This window comes from Triturus cristatus, chromosome 2_1 (genome assembly GCF_964204655.1).
Source record: "Triturus cristatus chromosome 2_1, aTriCri1.1, whole genome shotgun sequence".
NCBI lineage: Eukaryota > Metazoa > Chordata > Amphibia > Caudata > Salamandridae > Triturus > Triturus cristatus.
The window spans coordinates 1,092,467,338-1,092,484,078 of record NC_140581.1 but is presented as its reverse complement, the minus strand read 5'-3'; the positions used below and the strand labels follow the sequence as shown (position 1 = coordinate 1,092,484,078).

At 42.7% G+C, this 16,741-nt stretch overlaps 1 protein-coding gene across 2 annotated transcripts in view; it reads right to left on the bottom strand.

Moving 5' to 3' along the window:
- Nucleotides 1–12,195: 12,195 nt before the first annotated feature.
- Nucleotides 12,196–16,741, bottom strand: part of LOC146866404 (serum albumin-like) — a 462,125-nt gene continuing 457,579 nt past the window's right edge. For both annotated transcript variants that reach the window (XM_085636474.1, XM_085636475.1), the window contains one exon: nt 12,196–12,461. The gene's annotated coding sequence lies outside the window, so the exon portion shown is untranslated. The remainder of the gene's footprint in view (nt 12,462–16,741) is intronic.

Genomic DNA, 16,741 nt, shown 5'->3' with positions numbered 1-16,741 from the left:
GAATGCCTTTGGAATCAAAGTAAAAAACTGAAAGTATTTCCTACTGAGGAGACTGCAGAAAATGAGGAAATTAGGAAACTTCATAACAAATAAGTCTGCCAAGATGGCCACCAGAGACAAAAGAGCCCAAATGTAGCCCAAATATCACCCAGATGTAGCCCAAGTATAGCCCAATGACAGAATGTCCCAGAGTGTTCTTAAAAACAACTAGAGCGCTTACTGTCTTCATTATGACAAAAGTATGGCACACCTGAAGCCATCTTGATTGGAATAAACTGGTAACACTTAAAACATTTAATTTAAAAAGGAACACAATGAGGGGGTTCATTTTGCCATAGAAATTATGATTAATGCTGAAGAAAGAAAATGAGGGCACATTTTGAGTGACTTCTCAAATCCTCTTCTATTTCATTAAAAAATTCTAACATGCAGACTGAAACATGCACTTTTAATACCAGGAGCAGACTTCCATGGTGAACAGTAGTTTTACTACTGTGATCTAATGAGCAATTAGATTGCTAACATTCAGAATTTATGGCAAATGTGTGACATATCTGAATACCTACATGATGGAATCAAAGTAAAAAACTGAAAGCATTTCCTACTGAGGAGACTGCAGTACATGAGGAAATTAGGAAACTTCATAACAAATAAATCTCCCAAGATGGCCAACGGAGACAAAAGAGCCCAAATGTAGCCCAAAATCACCCAGATGTAGCCCAAATATAGCCCAATGACAGAAGCGTGCAAAACACTTATTATTTTGTGTTTTTGCAGTGTTATATAGTGCAGACTTGTCAGGTATTGGAGTGCTTTACATGAGCATTGGTTACATCACACAAGAACAAATTCATTTTGGTTGTAGACATGGGGAGACTAAGTGATTTGACCAGAATCACAGAATGTCGAGCTGAAGCAGAAACTCCAACCTGGTTCCCCAGTTGCAAAGTCTGCAGTTCTGGAAGTAACACCACATCCTCTCCCCTAAGTGCAACATTTAATCAAGTGGTCAACTGGATAAAAAAACATAAAGGTAACAAATAATTTAAAAGTGCTTTCTCGCTATTTGAAAACTCAGAAAATATGTCCTTATTTTAGTCTTTTAGAGCACTAACCATAATTTTGATGCCAATAAGACCCTCTCATATATGTAATTTCTAAAGGAAATGCTCTAGGTATTACAGTTTTGATTACAACAAGATGACGTCAGGCGTTCCACACTTTTGTAATAAATATAGAATGTTAGCAATCTAGTTGTTCACTAGGATACTGTTGAGAGGCAGAGGCCAGGGGCACGGACTCTGAAAATTGAAGGCAGGTAGGAGGGTGCAAAGGCAACAATTTAACCACACTGAGCAGGCAGGAAGGGCCGTGGCAGCACAACAGACTATGGAGGGCAGTGGAAAGGGGGGCAGGGGCAACAAACCAACAATACAGGACTTGCAAGAGAGGCTGTGGCAATGTAATAGACCATTGTGGGCAGAAGGAAGAGGCAATGGTAGTACAACCATACATGCCAACAGACCCGATTCAGCCAGCAAACGTCCAAATGGGCTTTATTTTATCTGTCTCCTGTCTACAATCTCCTCTTTTTCAATGTAACTCAAAGGGGAAAATCAATACCCCAGTTTTTTTTCAAAATCTCCCTCTTACCAAGTTCAAAATGTTCGCAAGTATGGTACATTGCATCATGGAAGGAAATGGGGTAGGGACATGGACTTCGATAACAGAGGACAGGAGGGACATGGAGAGGTGCATCAAACTGACCCTGCAGGGCAGGCATCAGGGTTTGCAGTAGAACAATATACCACACAGGGCATGCGGGACGGGAGTGCAGTACAACAATCCATAGAAAGCAAAAGGGAGGGGACAGGACCATGCACATGGACAACAGAGAACAGAGGGGCAAGAGGCAGGACCATAATGGACAGACAGGAGAGAAAGCTGCAGCATAACAGACCATAAAGGGCAGGAGGGACGGATCAGGGGCATTAAAATGGAACAGACAAGCCAGGAGGGAGGGAATAGGGGTCTGCACATGTAAACAGAGGGCTGGGGGCAAGGGGGCAGGGCAGGAGCAGCAGGATAGCCATGGAGGTCAGGCAGGATGGGCACTAGAAGCAAGACACACCATGAAGAGCAACAGTGAGACTGTGATGGCATACACACAGACCATGGAGGGAAGGTGGGAGGGGCCATGGCAGCACAGAAGACCATGCATGGCAAGTGGGAGGGTTAGTGGCAGCACAATGGCTATGATGGGCAAGAAGGAGGGTGCAGGTGCATGCACAAAGGACGATGGAGGACAGAAGGGAGGGTCAGGACCTGTGCACAGACAAGAAAGTTCAGGGGAAGGGGCCTCACAACAGTCCGCACGGGGCAGGCAGGAGGAGCAGTTGCAGCACAACAGACCGGCGAGGGCAGAAGGGTGTGGCAGTACAATGGACCATGTAGGCCAGGAGGAAGAGGATAGGGGCATGGCATGTGGACAGGCAGGGTGGAGGTGGCAGGGACAGGTTACAGTCATCTGACAATGCTAGGCAGGTGGGAGGGGAGTGGCAGCTCAACAGAACACTCAGAGTAGATAGGAGTGGCAGGTCCATGGAACATGGTGGGCAAAAAGGATGGAGCAGGGGCATGCACAAAGACATCGGAGGGCAGGGGGAAGGAGAATAGGGGCAGCAAGCTAAGCACAGAATTTAAGCAGGAGGTCAATGATGGGGCATAGAATTGGGCAATTGAGGGCAGGAGGAGTGGACTGGTACATCATACTAAATTGAGGGCAGTGGCAGCACATCAGACCATGCATGGCAGGAGGGAGGATGCTAGTCCATGTATTCACACAACAGAGGATAGGGAGGAGGGGGATGGGGCAGCAAGCTAACTGTTCAGAGAAGGCGGGTTTCAGGAACTCTATTGTTTTTAAAACGTGTGTCTGTTCGAACTACTTAAAATATGAACAAGTATGCAGCATATTCTCACTTTTATTCAGGAAGAAGAGGACGTTTGTGACTGTGACTCCGGGCTCACTTGGCAGAAACACCCCCTGACCCTCCACCCCCTATCGCAAAATGTAATGCCCGTGAAAAGGGTAGGTGAACACAGTGTTATATAGAACATAGTCCTGAGAGCACAATTGAAAATGAAAACTAGATATAGTGTATGGTATAAACTATGCACCAAAAAGTGTGATATAAAATGAACCGGGCGTGAAATATAATATGCAATACATTGTGCGCAATTACAGATTCATTGAAGAACGCGAGATAGCACAGGCACTAGCGCGTGCTATGCGATTTGCGCCTTGGAGTGTAATATGCACAGGGCAGTGTTGTGTAACCTAACTAGTCTCTAAAGTTGTAATATAAAATATGTGCTGGGGAGTGTAACGTTGCATATGCACTGTGACAAAGATATGGATCCCAGATTGTAATATGTATGGCATAGCACTTTGCATTATAACATAGGCATCGAGGAAGGCACGTTAGATGGGGCAATATAACCCGTGCGAAGACAAGTGTGGCATGACATATTCACGGGGTGGTGTTACAGTGCACATGGGCTAGAGAGTGTCATAGCATATGCACTAGCTAGTGGAATACAACACAGAGGTGTGTGGCACTCAGCAGGCAATGGTGGGTGTAACACAGCATTGGGTTCTGCCAGGAGCGCGCTGTGACTCTCAAGTGATGTTCGTCCCCTTTCCGGAGAGTAAAATAAAAAGTATTACACATCCGGCAGTGGATGTGTGTTTTATTAACCATGAGGGGGGTTTCTTGCATAGTTTTGGTCGAATTGTTGTCGAATCCCCTTTGAATGGCTTGGTGTGCATGTGTATTAAATGTGCCCGTCAATAGCTACCCATGTTTGTATAAATAAACAACAAGGGTGTCTACCGGGATTAGGCACGGTAGGGCATCAGACATGTCAGAGCTTCACTAGTGGTGTAAATACATTCCACGTGGATTCATTGTATGCATAGTCGCCTTTTAATGAATATCACGCAAATCGTCATGGTGATAGGTACGTACGGTTTGTCCAGCATGTCCTAGGTGTGTCTATAAATATATATTTTAAAAAAATAATAAAAAACAGTGGCCGGCCCTGGGGATTGGGGTCAAAAAAATATAATTAGGAGACAGGCCCTGGGGGATGGGGTCATCAGGGCCAATAAATTAGAATAAGAGGGGGAACCACACAGCCTCCCCTTCTTAAAACATTAAAATAAATAAAAGACTGGCATTGTGCCGGAGGCCACGCCCCCTCCTTGCAGCACTCTGCAAACGCGCCCCCTGGCGAATTGTAAGTTGGGGAATTAATTCCTCTTCAATACTGAGGGTCCCTGAGGGCCAAGTAGCCCAACATGCATCTCCAGTATGCGCCAGGGAGCTGCGCTGCAGACAGGTGTTCTGAGGCCAAGCCCCTTTTTACACCTCTCTGCAACGCAGCTCTGTGGCGCTTACTGGAGGTACCTAGTGGTCTAGTTTGACCCTAGGGACCCTTAGGATTCAAGGGGACTTAATCTCTCAACTTAGAACAGCCACAGGGCGCATTTACACAGTGGTGAAGGGAGGGGACGGGGCCTGAGGTGACGTGTGCAAACACGCACTATGGCACGTTTTATATTGGGGATATAATTTCCCTTCAATACTGAGGGCCCCTGACAGCTAACTAGCCCACCAAGTGCTTCCAGTAAGCGCCACTGAGCTGCATTGCAGAGAGGTGGTCCAGGCCGTGCCACTTTTTACACCTCTCTGCAACGCAGCTCTGTGGCACTTACTGGAGGTACCTAGTGGGCTAGTTGGCCCCTAGGGACCCTCAGGATTCAAATGAACTTAATCTCCCAACTAAAAACGGACACAGGGCGTGTTTACACAGTGGTGAAGGGAGGGGACGGGGCCAGAGTTAACGTGTGCAAAAACGCCCTGTGGCCTGTTTTAAGAGGTAGTTTTAATCCCCCTGCCCTATTATATACTAGGGGCTTACAGAGGAGGTCATGCTAATCACAGGGGGACCCCAATGCATAATGTTCCCTAGTGTATGTAGGTGTTTTCACTGTATTCTAAGTGTCTTTTAACATAGCACTGGCTCTAGGACTGGTTAGTCAGACTCAGTTGCCACCAGTATCCGTCTGAAAAAGTTGAGGGTACAGGATGATTTTGCAACAAGGCTTCTTTCTGCTCTTCTTTTTGTTCTTTCTGCACGTTACCCTTCTTCCTGCACTTTTCTTCGTCTTTGAGGACTTCTGTTGCTTCTTTCTGCACTTCTTTTTTTTCTTTCTGTGTATTTTTTCTTCTTTCTTCACATGTCCTATCTCTGTAGGCATAGTTAGAAATTAGCATTTAAAAAACCTTTGAAATTCACAGAAAAAACCATAGGTTTCAGGCACGTTATAGTTAGGAAATAGCATTTAAAAAACCTCAGAAATTCACTGAAAAAACCATAGGTTTCAGGGGTGTTATAGTTAGCTGGACTTTTCACTTGTACAAAACCATTGAAATTCCCCCGTTATAGTTAGTTCAGCTAACTATAACTCGCGCGCCCGCAATGCACTGCTGATGACGTCACATCACTCATGACATCACTGATGACATCACTGATGACATCATCCTTGTGATAGAGTGGCAGACCTCCTCTCACCCTAATATAACCTTTGATACACACATTCAAAAATAGAGACTAAAAATTTCAAAACAATGGACATACCAATACCAGTTACAACAACCTCTTCAGTAATTCTAAGATCCACATCCACATCCACTCATTCACCAACAGTCCTATACAGTCACTCATACATGTACTCACTCATCATATGTACTCATACACCTATACATCCTGTTACTCAATGCCAATCATCCATAGAGTTACTCACACACATAGTCACTCATGCTAATAAAGAATCAAACATACATTTACTTGCATATACAGTTATACACACACCACCACACTTACTTCTACGGAAACTTACACATACTTAGTCTTTTAAACAATCACTTTTAGAAACACATACTTATTCATACAGGAACTCTTTCAATCTCTCACTCTCACATATACTCACTTATATACACCAATAGTCACATATACTAGTTTAAAACATATGTAGGTACTCATAAAGACACTATTGAGACAGTCATTCACTCACTAACACACCCATACACACACTCATCCACCCATACAGTCCTGCACACATGCTGTCTTCAACACATACAAACAGTGAGTCACTCATTCATGCACCAATGCACTACGCAATACCCCCCACCGAACCATGCAGACACTCAGACTGATACTCAAAAAACCAACTAATAACCTATATAGACACCCATGTAGCTACTCACCAACCCATGCAGCCACTTATACACAAAGTGAGAGACTGATACAGATATTTACATATTTAAACATTACTCACTAAGCCATGTATTCACTATGATACACTTAATCAGTCAGTTACACAATCAATTTTTCAAAAACAAATCATCCATTTAGACACTTATATACCCATTTATTCTTCCATCGACCTTGAGATATACATATATAAAAAAAAAAAAAATTCAGAAAAACACACATTCACTGGATGATGTCATCAGTGATGTCATCAGTGATGTCATTTGAGATGTCATCAGTGATGTCATGAGTGATGTCACTGACCATGTCATGAGTGATGTAATATGTGACGTCATCAGCAGTGCATTGCGGGCGCGCGTGTTATAGTTAGCTGAACTAACTATAATGGGGGAATTTCAATGGTTTTGTACAAGTGAAAAGTCCAGCTAACTATAACACCCCTGAAACCTATGGTTTTTTCAGTGAATTTCTGAGGTTTTTTAAATGCTAATTCCTAACTATTACGTGCCTGAAACCTATGGTTTTTTCTGTGAATATATATATATATATATATTCTTGCTCCAACTTGCCCACGCTTGAGCAGCACTCGACACAGGCTTAAGGTGGCAGGCCTTTATTCACCGGCCTGCGTGATATGAACAGTATATGGGAGATACCGAGGCCGGAGGCACGTATTCATTTCCAGTGAGGGCCTCTGATGAAGAAAGAATCAACTTTCGAAACGTATTAGGCAAGATACGCGGAGATGGCTGTCTGAAGAAACGGCATACAGAAGTCTGCTCATACCCGTGAATAAAGGCCTGCCACCTTAAGCCTGTGTCGAGTGCTGCTCAAGCATGGGCAAGTTGGAGCAAGAATATATATATATATATGTATATATATATATATATATATATATATATATATATGGAACAGAAACTTCTCTCAGGCTTCACCCCGAGTCCCAGGGTTCATCGCAGCAAAGGAAAGCACGGCACCACAGAGAGTTCACCTTAAGTATTTATTCAATCAAAATCTTCAAGGACACGCAAAAAAGGACGGTCGACGCGTTTCGGCACTCAGCCTTCAACTGGACCATAGAGTCCTAATGTCCAGAATGTCTCTTTTAAAGCAACATTTTCAAATTAAGTAGTAAAAACTGAAGACATACTGGACATGCATCGCAAAGTCAATCGAAATATATAAATTACAAGTAAATAAAATTATAAATCAATTAAGAATCACAGTAGTTCAAGCCACCATGGTGGTTATTTGTTGAAATGAATAAAGTTTTACAAAATTCATTACAATTAATCTCAGGGAGTTGTAAATTGATGAATGACAATCAAGGTAAAGTACCATTGGAGGTAGACATTTACATCAAGTATGTAAATTCATGAATAAAGTACGCATTGTTGTCAAAGTTCATTACGTTCCCAATCTTGAATCAAGAAGAGATTATACTGAATTAATTTAAGGTAAGTTTCATATGCCAACAAAAAGTAGATGGTTTTGGAAGAGATGCAATGAGAATAATGGACAACTGACAATTATTGATCAAGCGTGGAAATATGTACAAGTGCAAAAAGGCAAAAAAGACCAAGGAGAGACTGAAAAATGCCCCACATGAATTTTCAGTTTGAGAGCCATTAAAGGTGCACATATAACTCAGCATCCAAGTTATGTCCCAATGGGTTTTCAGTACCCATTAGTAGTATCATTCTTGACTCTGCTCTTCTCAAGGCAAGCATGCGATTTCCACCCCTTTCCTTCAACTTGACAATTTTGATGCCAGAATATTTAAGCTGACTGTTATCACCCGAGTGGAAGTCATAGAAATGTTTTGCCATAGGGTATGTAAAGTCCTTATTCTTGATCGCACGCAGATGCTGTAGGATGCGAAGTTTGAGTTTATTGATCGTGCTACCTATATAATATTTCTGGCAAGGGCATTCCAGTCGGTAGACTACGTATTTTGATTCACAAGTGATATGGTCTTTGATCATTTCATAATGGCCATTCTGTAGTTGATAAGAAGTGATGTTCTTGCCATGTTCACATGCCTTGCATTTTGGGCATTTCCAAAATCCAGGTATGGTTAACCAGGACTTGGTGATTGGTAATTTAACTTCAAAGTGGCTTTGTGTTAGTATATCTCCCAAAGAGGCTGTCTTCCGATAGGTAATTCTGGGTGTGGGAGGCAAGATTTTCTTTAAGGTTTCATCAAGCAGTAATACTCCCCAATGTTTAGAGATCATTTTTTGTAGTGCATTGCTCTGATTGTTAAAATCAATAATGAGTCTCGTGATATTAGCTGTATCATCTTTGTGCCGACCCACTTGGAGTAATTCTGCTCTATTTTTATTCTGGACTCTATTAACTGCTGTTTGAATCACTTCCAGGGGGTAACCACGTTGTAAGAAACGTTGACTCATCTCCTCAATTTGTAGATTGAAGTCTGACATCTCTGAGCAATTTCTTCTGGCTCTCAACATTTCCCCATAGGGGATACTCCATTTCAGATTTGCTGGATGCCCACTGTTAGCATGAAGTATGCTATTACTGGCCGTAGGTTTTCTATGCATTTTGGTGCAAAATCTGCCGTTAAGTATATATACTTCGACATCCAAGAATATGATGTTGGAAGTGCTGATGGTAAAAGTAAAAGTCAATTGATATCTGTTGGTGTTGAGAGAATCCAGAAAATTCCTAAGGAGCTCAGAGTCACCTTCCCAGATGATGAACAGGTCATCAATATATCTTGACCAAAATTTGATGTTCTTTGCGTGATCGTCTTTTAGGACCTCAGTTTCCCATGTTGCCATCAGAAGATTGGCATATGTTGGGGCAAAAGATGTACCCATCGCGGTCCCTTGTTTTTGTAAGAACACTTCACCTCTGAACAAGAAGACATTATGTGTCAAACAATAAGTCAACATTTCAATCAACATTGCAGAGTGTTCCAAAAAGCAAATTGCTCTGGTATTGAGGAATTCTTTTACTGCTGTGATTCCATCAATATGACGAATGGAAGTGTAAAGTGAAGAAACATCAATAGTGGCCATGATGTAATTTTCTTTCCACTGTAGTTGATCAATTTTTTGCAGAAAATCCATTGTATCCCTTAAGTATGATGGGAGAGCTGTAACATAATTCATTAAAAAGATATCAATGAAACGAGATGTGGATTCCAACAAAGAGCCGATGGAGCTGACAATGGGTCTTCCTGGTGGGTTGATTATAGATTTGTGAATCTTTGGTAAGAAATAAATTGTTGCCGTGATGGGATGATTAGTTTTAAGATATAAGTATTCTTCCAAATCAATGAGTTCTCTCTCTTTCCAAGTCTTGAGTTTCAAATGATATTCATCTGTCCAGTCTTTAGTTGGATTCTTATTGAGCCTTTCATAGTGATCCTTGTTATCAAGTTGTCTGGCAGCTTCTGTAATGTAATCCTCACAGTTCTGAATTACTATGTTACCGCCTTTGTCAGAGGCTTTGATAATGATGTTGTGATCATTACGTAATTCTTTTAAAGCATTGTGTTCTTCAAAAGTGAGGTTCCATATTTTGCTCTTCTTCTTGTGTTTGGTAATAACTTTACCCTGTTTGATGGATGACATGGGACAATTGGTGGACATTTTATTGATCTCCTCAACCATGATTTCTTGGAAGAGATCAATTTTATTACCAGGAGGGAATTGTGGACAAAACGTCGATCGATTTTTTGAACCACTGTCACCTCCTCTGTTAGTCTCAATGCCTATGTCCTGACAATATTCTAAATCAGACATAGAAGAGTGATCGCTGGTACCAGCTTGTGTGGATGATTCGGTTTGTAATAAGGTGGCTGTTCTTAATGCTGGAATGTCTTTGATGCTCAAGGTTTGAATAGTAGAGCTTGGTAAAGATGCAGAAGATAATTCTGAAGGTTTCTCTTCAAAATATTTGTTAAGTTTGATTTTACGGCAAAATTTGTACAAATCAATCCGTATGTTAGCTAAGTCCATCTCTTTGTTAGGACAGAAGGATAAACCTTTGTTTAGCAGTGAGGTTTGTGCTTTAGTGAGGATTTTGTTATATATATATATATTTCTTCACCAATATTTACCCTTATGGCAGGAGTCACTTGCGGAGAAAAGGCAAGACATGTATTGCCGTTTGTCAGTGCTGGTGGATATTACGTAGGTAAATTTGTGCACTGGCAATCTCCCCCAAAGTGAGGGCACACAGATAGTGCCTCTATAGTTGTTTCCCCATCCTGCATGGGGAGAATCCAGTTATATTACTGACACTTAGCTTACCTTTTCTTGAATGTTCACTGTGTTTTCCATTGTGGACTTTGGTGCAAATATTTTCAATCAACAATGTAGCCGACCTTTCTCGTTAGACAGAGAGACTGCTTCATGAAGTTAAGGGTAAATATTGCACTTCAGTGGCGCTGATGGTAGGCTGCAAGTCTCCCATTCCTCTACCATGTGTTCAAGTTTTTATTCTAGTGTTTAGTCTTTTTAAAACCATTACACTAAAAAACATTCATAAAACCTTTTGTGCACTTATTTTACATTTTATTTTATAATAAGTATAAATATAAGAGAAAATTAATATTATCAGCTCATTAAAAATAGTAATATACCTCACATATCCCATGTGTTGTACCTAAGGGTTTTATCATAGATCCAAGTACAATAGGTACATTAGGACTATGGACACCCACACCACGATTACGAGTGGCCTGTTAATATCTCCCAACCCGGATTTACCATTACTGGGGGCTCCCATTAAATCTAAGGGTGAGGAAATAGTAGGGATGACATATTTTTGAGGAATAAGAAGTGGAAATTGGTGTTTATCCACTGACTCCTGCATTTTTTACCTTGACTTTCACAAGGCACCATCACCTGTGTTCATCAGCCACAATGTCCATGAGAAAATTAAAAATATGGAACTCCGATGGGGCGGTAACTCCTGCTACATATCCCACGGCATAGCAAAGGTTTGCAAAAGGAGACACATTTTCGTCTTGTCCTTCCAATATTTTCCTGAATCTGGAAGCCAAAAATAATGTAGAGCTTGGGTGGATTATAGGCACAGTAGACTAGCTGCAGTTTCAGAGTGATGTCCTGTCTAGCCCATGAGGTGCAAGAAGGTTTATTACCCACTGTCAGATTCCCATTGATGGTATGCAAAACAGAAATGTTTCACCTTACTTCATGGACTGTTTTTATGAAAAGAACGTAGGGATGTTGTATACACAGTCTCCAACAGAAATATAGGGTCATGGTCAAAGATCGAATAAATACCAATGAATGCCATCACTCCTAGGTGGAATAATGCAAGTATGTTACCTTTGCTCAGGAGAAAAGGAACACATTGCGTGATTCAACTGGAAGAGCACAACGCAAAGGACCTTTTCACAAGTGTGCGCTTACCTAAATTAACCTGTTGAGTCCCCAAAATGACATTTGATATGGTCCTGATGTAATATTTTTCCCTGGTGAATGGGACTTGCTCAAATAGAGTTTTTCAGGTGTGGTGGGCCATATCTCAGTCAATCATGTGTGAGCTGACCTGTGCAATTTTGTGGGAATTGATCAGCTTTTTGCAGTTAGGTTCCCACCTTGAAATGATACTAATGGTACACATTCTAGTGGATATCTCAGACTTATGAATGTGGACAGAGAATGTCCAAGCTACAGTAGCCAATATCTGACTTTTTCCCTGTGGGTGATGTGAGTGGAGTCTCTAGTTTTTAGGTGCATCACAAGAAAACGATAAACGCATTTAAATTATCTATTGGCATTTTTTTTACGTAACAGCTGTGGTACCTGGGAGTTCACGCATTCCAGCAGTGAATGGGTTCATTTATCAATGTCCAAGAAATTATAAGGTTTTATTAAAAAATCTTTGGTAAGTAGGAAATAGAGATTTTGTTTAAGTGATAAATTGCATATGCAAGACCAAGTAGAGGATTTTCTACTTTATTATTTGGAGCAAAATAAATAAAAGCTGGGCTTCTCTGAAAAAGCCCTGTGTCTTCTTGATGATGTTGCTTTTGTCTGCAGCACAAGCCAGGATGATTATTCAAAGTATGGAGTAAGTGCGATGACTTGGCCCACAATCACAGCTATGTTTCCTCTCTGAAATGTAAAAACAGGAAACATTAAAATCTGAAATATGATTTATTTCATTTACAAGCTCTGAAATCAAATTAAAAAACGTTTAGTTGCTCTGGGACTGTCTACATGCATGATTGGTACTATATAAAGAATTGCATTAAAGAGGCAGAACCCCTGTCATTCAACTTGAAAACCCAGTCTAATCTCCAGTCTAATATTTAGATAATGTCTAATCTTTAATTGCAACTGGACTGTCAGTCTAGCCATGTATTGCCTTTCTAAATTTTGGGGACGTTGCTTGGTCTGCAGGCCAAATCCTTTCATGTGGCTCCATTTACAATGAGCCACCGAAGTAATTTGTGAACCAATAATAAATGGAATTAGGTCACGCTCATGGCAGTAGTTATTCATAACATTACAATTCCCATGGGATGAATAGGCAATAACAGTAAAAAATTAATGAATAAAATAGAATATTCATGCAATTTCGAATTGGAAAGGAATGTGACAAACCAGTTTTTAGCTGCTTGCAGCAAGATGAATAGAACTTAGATTTAGTCATCCATTATTACTATCACACACTTTTCATTGTGTTTTGCATTCCTTGCTAATAATACCTATACCGTCTAATTTAATTTAAACATGTAATTTAACTTTCACATTAAAATGCTTGTAATGCAGGAAATACACATTTTTGGGCTTGCCACTTCATATTTTTGTGTACTTTTTATGGGTATGAATAGTCAATGTTTCTAACAACTGAGCACAGTGGCGCTGGAACTAGGGGTGCAGGAGGTACTGTAGCAGCCCCATACAACTCAAAAGAGTTTAGATGGAAAATGAACAATAAAGGGGGTGTAAGAAATTGGGTTACTGGTTAAGGGGGTGAAACCCTACTCAAGCAGCAACCACAATCCTTGTCATGGAGAAGTCAGTAAGTAGCAAATCCCAAATTAGTCTGTGCTTAACCCTATGGTAGCTCAGCTCAAAGGCATTCAGGCTTAACTTAGAGGCAATGTGTAAAATACATATGCAGCATTTCAAAAATCCCACACTAATTTTCCAAAAATTAGAGTAAACTGCAAGAAATAATTTGAGATCAAAGTGGCCAATATCGAATCAGTAGAATTGGAGATATGCAATTTAAAAGATATAGGCAAAAGTAGTGCAAAAAAGCACAAAGCAGCAACTGTGGTTAGTTGGTAGCGCCAGACCAGGGCAAAGTCACAAGTCCAGGCCAATCGCGAAGGAGTTTGAGCCATCTACATAGACCAAATTAGGCCAGCTGAACAAGAGTATGTTAAATCCTGGTTGGGGAGCATTGCAAGATCCAGCGTCGAGGGTGCGTTGCTCAGCCTGGCGATGCAAGGTCCCGGAGAAGAGATGTGTCACGCAGCAGTGGTTCTGGGAAGCTTCGAGGCTGTGATGCAAGGTCCTCATCAAGGATGCCGTTGACGAGGGGCTTGTGATGCAAAGACTTGCATCAAAGATGCATTGCGGACCAGCGGTTTTGAGGAGGCTCCAGGCTACAATGCAAAGTCCTGCGTCAGGGATACGTTGCACAGCTATTTTGAGGCAGAGTTTGGAAGGGCGATGCGCTATGCAGTGGCTCTGATACAGAGTTTCTGGGATGTGACGCATCAGTTCTGATAGCACCACAGTTGAGCTGGCAGAGCACCTTCATGCCCACTTCTTAGGGTCCAGGACTGGGGTGGCACCACTTGGGGGGGTTGGACTCACAGCAGAAAAAATCCTGGTGGTGGGCTCAAGATAGTTGAGCATTCTTTCACTGAGGCTGTGGTCAGGAGGCCAGCCAACTAGCTCATAGAGCCCAAGGATCTTCCCTCAGCCCCACTCTCTTTAACATCGACATGCCCCCCTTGCAACCATTGTCAGAGAACACGGACTCAGCGTAGTATCCTACGCCGATGACACCCACCTCATCCTCTCCCTCACCAAGGAACCAGAAAATACCAGGCACAACTTCCAGGAAGGAATGAAGGACATCGCAACTTGGATGAGCAGAAGCTGCCTGAAGCTCAACTCGGAGAAAACGGAAGTTCTCATCCTCAGATCCACCCCCTCTGCGTGGGACGACAACTAGTAGCCCCTCTGCCCTAGGCAATCCTCCCATGGACCACACCTGCAACCTCGGCATCATACTCGACTCACTCCTCCCTCACCATGAACTGACAGATCAACGCTGTATCCTTCACAAGCCTCAAGACCCTCCGCATGCTCCACAAGACCTACAAATGTATCCCCCCCGAATCCAGAAAGACCGTCACTCATGCACTCATCACCAGGAGGCTGGACTAGAGGAACACCCTCTACCCCAGAATCAACAAATGTCTACTCTACAAACTTCTGATCGTTCAGAACGGCGCAGCCAGACTCATCCTCAGCATCCCACAACAAGACCACATCACCCAGCACCCACAAGATTGCCAAGAGTGAACTTCAAGTTGCTCACACATGCCTATAAAGCCCTCCACAACACCAGAAGCCAATACCTCAATGAAAGAATCTCCTTATAAGCCCCCAAGAGAAACCTCCGCTCTGCTGACCTAGCCTTGGCCGAAATTCCCCACGTCCACAGAGCCAGAACGGTAAGCAGATCCTTCTACTACATCGCAGGAAAGACATGGAACAAACTTCCCCTCAGCATCAGACGAAGCCCCATACTGCAAGCATTCAGGAAGAGCCTCAAGACCTGGCTTTTTGGATGACCGGAGCTGCCCGAATCCCCCCCAGCGCCTTGAGACCTTCACTGGTGGGTAGTGCGCTCAATAAATCCTTGATTGATTGATTGACTCTGGTGGTCCTGGGTTCAAGATACAGGTCCAGTCCTTCTCACTTGGACAGGAGGGCAGCAGAGTGGCAGTCCTTCTTGCAGCAAACTAGCACAGCAGTCCTTCTTCTGGTTCTTCCACAGGTCCAGGTGCATCCTGAAGAGCTGGGGTCGGAGGTCCAATATTAACACCTGATGCACACTATGAAGTGAAGACGTCTTTAGAGGCTTCCACTCGCCTGAAGTTTCAAGCTTCCTCTTCTTCCTTGCCCTGGCCCCAGCTTGTCTGGGGACACAAAAGACTAGTGACAACCCCTTTGTGATATTTCTCAGGCAGAGCCTTTGTAATGTGCAAGTGTAGTAGGTGACCACTCATCTTCTTCATCAAACCACACACAGCCCTTTGTCTCACTGTCTGGGAGCAATACACAAAGACCAGCTGCCAGCTGCACCTCATCATTTGACCCAGGGACAGGCTGCAGGCACCAAATAGTTAGGATAAGAAAATGCCAACTTTCTAAAAGTGACACTTTTAGAATTGTTACTAAAATTCGGCTTTACAATCAAAAAAGATTTTAACTACAATTCTTTAGACATCAAACTTGATCTGTCTACCTGCTCCCAATTGAAAGTCATCACTTAATAAATATATTAGGCTCACCCAATGTGATCCTATGGGAGAAGTAGTGCTTGCAGTAGTGAAAAACAAATTTAGGAGTTTTTCACTAATAGGACGAGTAACATTTAAAGGTAACTGTCCAACAATTTAACTACATTGCACTCTGGGCTGCTCGAGGCCTACCGTTGGGGTGATGTATATGTATGTAAAAGGAAAGTTTGGCCCTGGCAAAGGGTTTATTTTGCCTGGTCAAAGTGGCAGTTTAAAACTACACACTGCAATGGCAGGCCTGAGACATGTTTAAAGAGCGCCTGGCACAATAGATGCTGCAGGGCCACTAATAGCATTTAATTCTCAGGCCCCGGGCACGTGCAGTACCACTTTGCTAGGGGATTGCAAGTAAATTAAATGTTCCACTTGGGTATACATCAATCTACCATTTTTAGAATAAAGAGCATGTGGATAAAGTTGATATCTTCTGAAATAAGGAATTTGCATCAAGTACTCCCTTCCAGTGACATCATTGGTGTGTGGAGAGTGCCCGGAGAGTGAGGATCGAAGTTACACCAGGACAAGGGAAGGAAAGACAGCCTGCCCCAATAATGCAGTATCATGGCCAAAAACTGAAGCCTGAAACCTGTGGCTGCAACAGCCACATGCCGCGAGCACCACAATGGTTGGAGGATCTCGCGGATGGCGGTAGCAGCAGTCGCGGGCAGTCCCGGAGAACCCATGGAAGCGGCCTGGGTGCACGTGCCATGATCACTGCAGCGTCTTCACCTCCTCCTCCTTCACTCTAGCTGCCGGTGCTCCGCTATGCTCCCCCCACCCATTGACCCATCTGCAGAGCTCTCCTCTCACGTTGTGGAGGTGAGATGAGTTGGGTGGGGT